This window comes from Hippoglossus stenolepis, chromosome 19 (assembly GCF_022539355.2).
Source record: "Hippoglossus stenolepis isolate QCI-W04-F060 chromosome 19, HSTE1.2, whole genome shotgun sequence".
Lineage (NCBI taxonomy): Eukaryota > Metazoa > Chordata > Actinopteri > Pleuronectiformes > Pleuronectidae > Hippoglossus > Hippoglossus stenolepis.
The window spans coordinates 12172232-12182751 of NC_061501.1; the positions used below are offsets into that span (position 1 = coordinate 12172232).

General features: G+C 44.4%; 1 long non-coding RNA gene across 1 annotated transcript; it reads right to left on the reverse strand.

The window, feature by feature from the left end:
* Nucleotides 1-2494: 2494 nt before the first annotated feature.
* On the reverse strand, nt 2495-5609 carry LOC118098256. Its single transcript, XR_004694146.2, has 2 exons — nt 5320-5609; nt 2495-3254 (listed from the first exon to the last, which is right to left on the reverse strand). It is a non-coding gene; the product is annotated as an uncharacterized LOC118098256 (long non-coding RNA).
* Between the last annotated feature and the right edge of the window lie 4911 nt (nt 5610-10520).

Here is a 10520-nt window from a genome sequence, read left to right on the forward strand (position 1 = left end):
TTAGAGTTTACAGTATGTGACCTTAAAAGGTGTCAGACATACGCACACAGCCCAGCAAAATCATCAAAATCGATCAATCCAATAATCCAATTTTATTTATAGAGGCCATATTCACAAATCTCAATATATGCAATAGATGTTGCTTATAACAGAGCATGTCCACAAAATGACAATATGTACAATCCATATTTAAAAGCCAGGTCTTGGGTCTGATTTAGCTGCATGTACCTTCATCTTACCAGCCTCATAAGTGGTCACTGATTGTAACTTCCAAAATTGATGTAGCCCTACTGATGTAAAATACTTAAATTTGACAGTATTTAATGTAGCAGATGCATTTGAAATTTGAACTTGTATACACTTTCACTGACCTTCGTGCAGTTTGCTTTCTCCCACAAGGGGGCAGTGAGTGACTTCTAATGGGAGGCCCAGTTCACGCTGGAGGAGCTGAGGGCAAAGCAGGAGCATGATGAACATGCTTTATGGCAGCCTGGTGGATTTCATTTAACTTTGAGGATTTTGGTTATCAGCGGAAGCCAGACCCTCAGCCTGTCGAGTCCTGATATGAAATTTCAATTTTGTCATGTTGTGCTCTACATGGAGACGCTCCAGTGTGCCATATTCATGACGTGGCAAGAGGGCTGATCTATTTATTCTGTAGGCGACTGAGCTGCTGCTTTTTATAGAGTCATGCTTCAACATTTAGGGTCAGGGGTTGAAATAATTTGATTGCTGTTGGTGGGTCATTGCCATTACTATTATCTATTGTCTTAAGTGTGCCACTGGATCATAGGCAGTGTAGAGTGACAAGTTTGAGCTGTATTTTTGCAGCCAAAATTATATTACTATTTTATATCAAATGTTCAATTTATGCATCTCTTGTTAACGCAATTATTTTGTCAGCTGAACTCTTGGATATTATCACCGTGCTGTTGTAGCATTGGTTGTTGTTTTCTGCTCAATGCCTATTTGAAGGATTTAGGGAAATAGACATTAATGAGTGGATGAAATGATTGGAAAACACACACACACACACACACACACACACACACACACACAAACACAAACACACAGCATCAGCAGGCCCCCTTCCATTCATCCATCACTCCTCCCTCCATTCTCGGTGATAATATGCACAGACTCGCGTCATTAATCTTGATCTGATTATTGTCTGCTGTCAAAATGTGCAAAATGGAACCCGTGTCTTTATTCATAGAGCTAGTGCACCCCCCCCCCACGGAGTGTTAGATGACAGCAAGGACAAATCAAATTCATGTAATGTTTTTTTCACATATCTCAGAAGGTGAGAATTGTTGTTCTGAAGTCTTATCATAGTTTCTGTTGTTGTGTTTTAAACACTTAACTGGAGAAGGAACACTATCCACGGTCATGGCATGGTATTGAGTGCACTGCTCATGAAGGCCACTAGGTGACAGCCTAACACAGCAGGATGTGATTTTCCTCTCGACACAAATACCGTAAGACTCTCGCAGCCTCTGGACTCTATTCGTCAGTTTTGTCGAAAGATTTGTTGGCCGACATTTCCTGAACCTCTTTATATTGATTTAATTGTTCATTTTGAGCTCGCGTCTGTGCTGGAGTTCATCTGCCCACCTCCTCATTTACATTCCATACGTGGCCCCGCGCCTATGGAAATTAATATGCAGATCAAATAAATCATTTAATATCCCTGTCGTGCAGAACCCTTTTTAGATTATTGCAGGAGGGCGACGGTGGATGTGCTTCACTGCGAAACATGGCCGTTTTAACGAGCCGTGTCTCTCCTGAAGAAAAGGGAGGAAACAAAAGTGTTGCTGGAACAAGAGATCTGCTCAACCCTCGAATCAAGTGACAATTATTTCAATTTTATCAGAGGGATAGTTTAGTTATTATTAAATGTTGTATATGTACTGAAACAATATCAATCAAGTGTAGATTACTTTACACTGTTAATCTGACTCCACCCTCTTTAATTCCTGCTAAGATTTTATTTAGACCTTACTGCTGGATGCAATGACTGCTTTTTCATATAGCCTCTAACATCCTCGCTTGTAGGTTATATATCTCTCTGTGTGTGTGTGTGTGTGTGTGTGTGTGTGTGTGTGTGTGTGTGTGTGTGTGTGTGTGTGTGTGTGTGTGTGTGTGTGTGTGTGTGTGTGTGTGTGCACCGTTTATATGTCGAGATTCCGGGGCTGCATTCCTGCACTCCAGTGAAATAGTCGAGCCATTCCTGCTTGTGCACAGGAAGACGAGTGAAACAAAAGGCTGATCGGTGGTGCGTAAATTTCAGCACCACAGAAGGTGGACAGCACTCTCGGGCAGCCTGTGTGTGTGTGTGTGTGTGTGTGTGTGTGTGTGTGTGTGTGTGTGTGTGTGTGTGTGTGTGTGTGTGTGTGTGTGTGTGTGTGTGTGTGTGTGTGTGTGTGTGTGGAAAGAAGGGAACAGAAGGGAGCCATTACATGTATGTTCACATAAAAATCAGACCTTTCAAAAATCGTGGTGTATTTATTTTATTTTCTGAAAGGGGGTAGAGAAACAGTACAAGGGTTACACGTTACAGTCAAAACAGACAAAAGCTAAACCGTCACTGTGTTTTTAAAGAATATAATGTAGTGTGTGTAATGCGTGTGTTGGATCTGCAGACACGTGAGGAAAGAGGAATCATCTCTTGGCATTCACCGCGTGCCTTAATTGTAAGACATTAAATCAAGGTCCGCTGTGAACACGGAGAGACACAACCCGCTCGTCTGTGTGTGTCTGTGTGAGTCTGTGGTTGCATGTGTGTTCGTCCTCCAGCTGCATTGACTCGACTGTAAGAAAGAGACACATCGAAGCTTTCCCTGAAACCTGTCATTATGAATATCATCACATTATCTTACAGCCTTCGAGGCCTTTATGTTGTGCGACTACAAACTGTATCGTCATGTCAAGTTGAGCCAAAAATGGAAATACAATAAAGAAATCCCAAACATCAGGCAGGGTCCAAAGAGATCAAATCCTCTCCCGGCTGTTGCAGGCTTACCTTATATTGTAAAAAAAAAATAAAAAAAAGAAACTAAAAGAATATGCAATTGGAGAAAAAGAAGTTAAGTTATAGAAATTATTTTTAACGCAATGCCAGCGGGTTTAGTTTTGCGGGCGAAAAGCTCAGACGTCCCAGGCCGTTACCGAAGATTAAAAAGGCTCCGTTTGTTCTGTTCCCTTCGTCCAAAACTGCAGAAAGCGTAAAAGTCCTCCGTTATCCAACAATGCACCTAAAAAAAGAAAACACAAAAATTCGTCATGAACTTCATATTGGATGACAGGTGACACAAACTCATATTCCACAGTGACCTGTTTAAAAAGCACTTGGCATCCTCCATGAAACTGAAAAAAAAGTCACCGTCCATGTCCAAAATATTGATTTCACTTAACCCACGCAGTTTTTTTTTCCCTCCCAACACGCACACACACACACAAGCCTGCAGCCTGTACTTGCGGGTCACACGTTAAAACTGCCGCAAATGGGGGCACGCTGAAGAGCCTCGGTAACTGCGGGTGTCCTGAGCGCAGCGCGGTGTCCCATGTTGGGTGTATGTGCGTCCACATGACGCGAATGACCGGGACGCGGAGACGCACCGAGACGCACCGAGTCCAGCAGCGACACCGCCTTAATGGGGCTGATCTCTCTCCGTCAGGTCTTTTCCTCTGACTTTGGGATTAATGGTGCTCCAGCCAAACAAATGAGGCATCTGCCTTCAGCACAAGAGGATTGGGATAGGAGGAGGGGGGGTTGGGGATTGGGGTTGGATGGGTGGGGGGATTGCTGACGTCACCGGGCAAACAGATGTTCCTCTATATTACCCAGCGTCCTCCTGGATCACTACCCTGTGCCCTTGAAACTAGGAGGGAAACTGAGGACTTCCCATTCCCGGATTATTAACGTTTATCGGCGAAACGTGTTAATAGATCTGCAGTTGACTGGTTACACTCTCTGCATCTCTCCATATATGTGTGTGTGTGCGGAGAGGAAATGCCAACAATGGCCCCGCAAATTGTGAAGCCCTAAATCTGGCATTTGCTGTGAGCGGTTATGCAACATTGCACTATTCCCCAAAAAAACGAGCGAGAGAGAACAGACGTGCACGTACACACTCACACCAAATACAGACTCACACTCGTGCACGGGCATGCGCACATGCACCCTCCCCTTGCACACGCTTAGACGCACATACAAGGGGATGGATGGATGGCTGAGGGAGGGATGCTCTTGTCATCCTGAGCCTGCAGTTTGATGTCAGAGCACTTTGGTCCAGCACATCCTGTGTTTCTGTTCCGTGTGATGAGCTGCAACTAAAATTCACTCCTTAAAATAAGAGTAAGGGTGAATGACATTCAGTGAAGTGGTGCACCATGTTCTTTTCGTCATGGTTATATAAGTGTGAAGGGGAAGTGCAGTAGCCAGTGTGTTTAATTTAGGTTAAATTACATAAATGCAGTGTTGCGAGGGGGTGACACAGATCTGAGATTATAATTCTAACCCAGACTATAGAGAACCACTTGCACTGCATATCTACAAATGCAATCTGAATTCAAATGATGTCAGTGCAGTCACAGTCGTGTACCTGCTCTCCAGTGTGCGCCTGACACCAGACCTGGCACCAGCTCTGCATCTGACAGCACATTGTGTGTTGGAGCCATCCCTGTGTAAAGAGTGGAAACGAAGAGGCGCAGGCTGCAGATATGGTAATCGCACGCTCGCTATAGAACCGAGAGGAGAGGGATGCAGAAACAAAGGGAATCGCCATTTTAGACGGAAACGTCCCCATCCCACGAAAACCGGGCGACTCTCGCGTCGGTCGTGCGTGGTTTTAGGAGCTCGATCGCGGCTCGTCCGCAGCACATCACGGTGTCTCGGGTCCCGTCGGTGTGGGCTATCATGACCACCGACAGTAACACGACCCCCATTGTCCTTTAGCGCCGCGCAACGAACAAACGAGGAGGCTCGGAAAACGCAGCATTGTCCTCGTTATGCGTCTTATTCATGCAAAACATCGAAACACTGCGGGTTTGCCTGTGCCTTCTTATCGCCCTTTGTTACCAGCTCAGTGCGTAAAGTGGCGTTATTCCCTAAAGCCCGCAATAACAATGGCAAGTGCAGCGTGAAGCGTCCAGGACCGTTATCCATCTACAGATAAAGAGCCGATCGCTGCTCTCATTTCTCCTGTGAGCTGCTGAAATGCGCATTTAACCATCAGACGAAGGCGAAGGTGAAACAATTCACGAATCTATATCTGATCATAAAGGATCGAACATAAAGCAAACGCAGACATTACTCACCAGGATCTGCTCCACGCCATATGGTGGTGCACCGCGCTCTGCTCGTATGTATCCGTGCTCTGCAGGGTTTTTTTTTAATTCTCTCTCTCTCTCTCTCACTTCACCTGTGTAATCTTATACTTCACTGCAGCTCTGTACATCTGACCGGAGACGGTCGCTTGTATTCCCGGTTCCGTCCTCGGTGGAGCGGCGGACGAGCAAAGACTCCGTTTGGCGACAAGCTGATGCTGCCAATGAGAGCGACGCCGGAGCCTCTGCAAAGCATGGCTGCGCTTTCTCGCCTTTTTTTTCAAAAGAGGGCAGGTCGTTCTGTGCATTACAATGAGTAAAACCTCTCCTCTCTCTCTCTCTCTCTCTCTCTCTCTCTCTCTCTCTCTCCCCCTCTCCCTCCCCCTCCCTCCCTCCCTCTCCTCGCATGCACACGCCTGCACACACGCATTAATACATACAAATGCGCGCTCGCTCACACGGATGCAAATGGAACCCTCATGTGTTTTTATTTTATTTTATGAGTTTTTATATTTCTTTATTTCCGTGCATGTAGTGTCGCTGATGAACTGGCTTTCTGTGCGCAGTGAAACACCAACAGTGCAGTCGGCCCGTTGTACTTTATATGTGCAGCCATAACGAGCCTGCTGTATAATTTATTGCAGCTCTACATTAGGAATATGTGCAGTCGGATCGTCGCCGCAATTAATCATGTTTAATGCCGTTTGTCTTGAGAGGTTCATTAGTGCGTTGCAGTAGCTGATAACAACTCGGTCTCCGTAGATTGTGTGAGTCCAGTTGTGTTGTGGATGCACGTGTTTTTGTTTCGATTAAAGGTCTAAAATTGCAAATACTAAAACGCACAATGTTTGGCTGGTTAGGGCCCAAACAAGGAAAAAGGAAACACGTTATTGTTTTCTTCTCACATTCGCACCCATTTGTGCAGCTTGAGGTTTTTTTGTCCTACAAAACCACAGAGGCTGTGTAGTTAAAGGGAACCATTGGTGGAGCATTCAGCACTGAGGTAGTAATTGATTGAAGCAAGTGGCAAGTCCTGCGCCTGTGTCCCCCCCCCTCCTGCACTTCCTGCAGTGACTGACTCCCAGGCAAAGATGTCTAAACCCGGGCCCCATGGATGATGTCATTGGAGTAACCTCGCTAACCCCTGCAGCCAAGGCGGAACGCACCGGCCTGCTAATGCCTACTTATACCTCCAACCTATTAATATATAGCCTGATCTGATTCCAGCATTAGAAATAGCCTGTAGGTGTTATTCACGGTCCATTTTCCCCCCTCTCCCTCTCCTTCTGCCATCTCATCCTGTGCATGCGCATCCCGCCTCTGTTTCACAGTTTCACTCTGTTACTGTTTTATTGTTTCACCCTCTTACAGTGTTTTTTGGGCCTTTGACGCCAACCAGTGCGATGATGCAAGGGTGCTGGTGTGATGCAACGCTGGCGAACGCACCACTAACAGCCTTAACGTTTTGTCAACATTTTTACTCTTTATTTAGAGGGTGTTAGAGGGGGAGTCTAGCGGGGGCTTGCGTCAGGCTACATATAGAGGGAAGTTTGAAAGCTGCTTTGAGAGAGGGGTGGGGGGGTGCTGAGGCTATTGTTCCCCCTGAAACAATGGGAGCTGCGGGGCGACATGCAGCGGTGCGCACATGAATGGCAGGGCTCCGGGATGTGTGTGTGGGTCAGTGGCCCGGGGTCTCCGTCCCAAAGCCCCTTTCCCAGCGCCTCACAATGAGCGCGCACAAGGTCGGGATCTCCGCGGGGTCACAGGCCACCCCCCTTTTGTCCTGCACTTCAAAACACATAAACATTTATTAATCAAGAGGCAACCACTGGATGTGCATGGGGGGGGAGACAGGGGGGCGTGAAAGAAGTGGGGGAGACAGAAAGACATGAACTAGTGGCTGCAGAAGCGCATTCCATCATTATGGCTGAGGTGGAAGTTTGTAAAAGTTGCAGCACTAATAAGAGGGAGTTGTGCGCAGCAGCAGCAGCAGGATGGAAACACGCGGCCACGCGGGACTGTTTGGACTCGATCTCAAACCTCGTTCTTCTTCTGTTGGATTTGCGTTCGCCATCTCTGGAATGGGATTTCAGGCGACATGTCCTTCTCCACACCTGATGACAGAAAAGAGGGGGTACAGCCGCCTGCACACATAGCACTGAAGCGACCTGACGAAATTACTTGAAAATAATGGAGTCAGTGGCAGCCGCAGTGTCACAGTGAATATTTACATGAAAACACACGGGGGGGCTGCAGGAGCCAAACGCCCTCCACACGCACATGGAGTGCAAAACTAGAAGGCGATGTCGAAATGATACTGTTTTGTGTTTGCGTGCATTTTCAACAACAGCTATTCAGTTATTTGGTGACATTAAAATCCTAAAGCAGGCCTCCTCCTCCTCCTCCTCCTCTTCCTCCTCCTCCTCCTCTTGCTGCAGCTTGGCCACATGACACATAGGCTAAGAATTTACTTTAAAAAAAATAGTAATCAACTTAATTTCACTCGAGATCAAATAGCACTTGGCACCGGTTAAAATAACACCCGCATTAATTTCATTTGAAAGGTGCTCGTGGGCATTAAAGCCACCTAATAAGCATCGGTGTTCTTTTTGGGAAACAGTGGAACGAATTGGGAACCGAATCGAAACGAAAATACACGAGCCTGTAGGAAGAGGCTGCTGCTGCAGGCGGTGTCCTCTGCAGCAGCAGCAGCAGCAGCAGCAGCAGCAGGAGCAGGGTTTATAAACGCTGGAGTTGCATCGGTTTCAGCAACGAGATGCTTCAATATCTGCAGCCTTTCTATCAGAACCCCCTTTATTATCTGCATCATGCATCAGGCCTCCCCCCACAACATCACACAATTCTCTATATTCTCTTTAAAATGTGGATCAAAGCTGGTTTGATCAGTACAACTGTTAATTCTATTTTTTATTTTTACCTTATCAATAATTGATAGAAAATAACCGTAATACATTTGTTAGGAGTCGTGCAGCAATTAGTGGGATTTAGATTTTATTTTAGATTAACTTTTTTATTAAATCATAATTAGGTTTTAATGAAGTTCAACTACTTAAAAGAGAAATTTGGTTTTGAAATATGTATATATATATATTTGCCTTCACGTGTGTATATATGTGTATGTGTGAAGCTGCAAATTAAAATAACATTACAATCATTGTTTTAGGATATTTAAATTTATTTATTTTGCCCTAAACTTTATTTATTGTCGGTTTTGTGAAAATCCGTCACTGCGATCTTGAATATTCACGTAGAGAAGTTGGAACAGGTCTGTTTTGGGTTTGTTTTGGTTTGTTTTGGTTCCCTGACTGAAATCAAAAGATGCTGTAATGTCTATAATGTTGCATCAGCAGCACAGACAATTGAACTCATACCTGCAGTTCCACATAAGATAAAGAAGGTTTCTTGTTCTTCTTTATAATGCACATCATGAGTATAATAATTAACCCCCTTATATGTTTCTTCCACCAACTTCTGAACAAATGTATTGATATTAATTCTTCTGAACAATTAAATCCATTTAATTTTGAATCCATTTGCCATTTTTCACTGGGTGAAAACTGCTTTCTGACACAAATCAGCTTGTAAAAATTATTGAACAAAACCTTGCCTTTATAACAAAACATAGGTATGTGTGGTTGTTATAAGAATACTTGATGCTAATAACAATAACTTTGTCATCAATGGCTTGTTGTTTCTTTAAATAAACCTTATTGTTTTGCGTTTTGCTTTTCCCAACAAACATAATTTCAGACATCTTGACATCATCAAGCATCTCTAAAGGCATCAGTTCCACTTTCGAAACATAATCTTGTGTAATCCGTGTTCGTAAAAAATGACGAGATGTGGGTCATAATGATATATGTGCCACAAATCAATGCAGTACCCAGTAGATGTATATCCTGGTTTGTTTCCGGGTGTGACCTCATTGTTCACTTTTCTCCCCATCCTTTTTATTATTTTGTATTTACAAATTTTTCCAGGGCAAACAAATCCTGACGGTAACATGTGTCTGCATAGGACGAGCGGGGACACTGCGCTCCCCAAGCTAACATCAAACACCAAACAGCAGTTGTTATTTCATGGTTGCGTGCAAGCAGAAACAGGTCATCTGCACTGGGTTACAGGCCTGCTGGCTGTGTGTGTGGCGTCCTCCACTGTGCATCTTCCCTCGTGCTACAGACAATTTGTTCTCCGCTCAGTATAAAATCCTATCTTTCATATTTTTTGCCTTAGTTGCTGTCGAATTTTTACACATTTACCAACATCTTTAATTTCAGAGGAGGACGAATCAGAGAGGAGGAGTATTTATTAGTAACGGTGTGTAAAAAAAAAAAAGAGGGATCTCTTGAAATTACATTTTGTGTAGGCAGTTTGTAATTTGACTCAGTTAAGGTACATTTAAAAGTTCTTTGGATGAAGCTATTTTTTAACTATCATGCAAAATTTGCCTCATATTGTACAGTGTGAATTCCAGTCCATTAAAAAGGTTGTTTGATTTCTGGAAGGATGATATCACTGATGTGTTTCACCTCTCGCCATGAGAACATTTCTATCAGGAAACCGACTCCTGTCCCTTATCACTGAGACAGGTACTTTGCGCCCTCGCATAGTGTTTTGTGCGAGTGAAGAGGGGATGAGTGTGTGGGACCTTCCCCCTCTGACATTAGCGGGGGGTCAAATGTGCATGTAGGGCACCTGGCTCTCCACCTCCCCTCTCTCTGTGATGTTAAATGTCAACCAGCAGCATCCAGAGAAAGCAAGGCGAGCCTCCATTCTAATGCTTATGCCAGAAGATCATCACGTCTGACTCCCAAAGCCATGTTTCTCTTGTGTAGGGCAATTAACGCTGAGAGAGAGGGGGAATTTACAGAATCATTAACCTAAGCTTTTTTATGTCTGTGAGTAAGATGGTGTGAGGGTTGGTGTGCTGAAAGTAAAAACCCCTGGCTTTAATATAAATTTAAGATGAGCAGCTTAATCTTGATGTGTCTCAGAAAGATACGTGTTAACAGCGACTCGTGCCTTTAAACGTAGTGAAGACTCTTATCCTCCATGTGTGAACATTACTCAGTAATTGCATTAAACACATGAATTAATTTATTCTGGACACAGGTGCTCATGCTTCTAGAAATCCTTTTGCTCTAATAACTCGTGTTCCGCCGCCGCTGCCT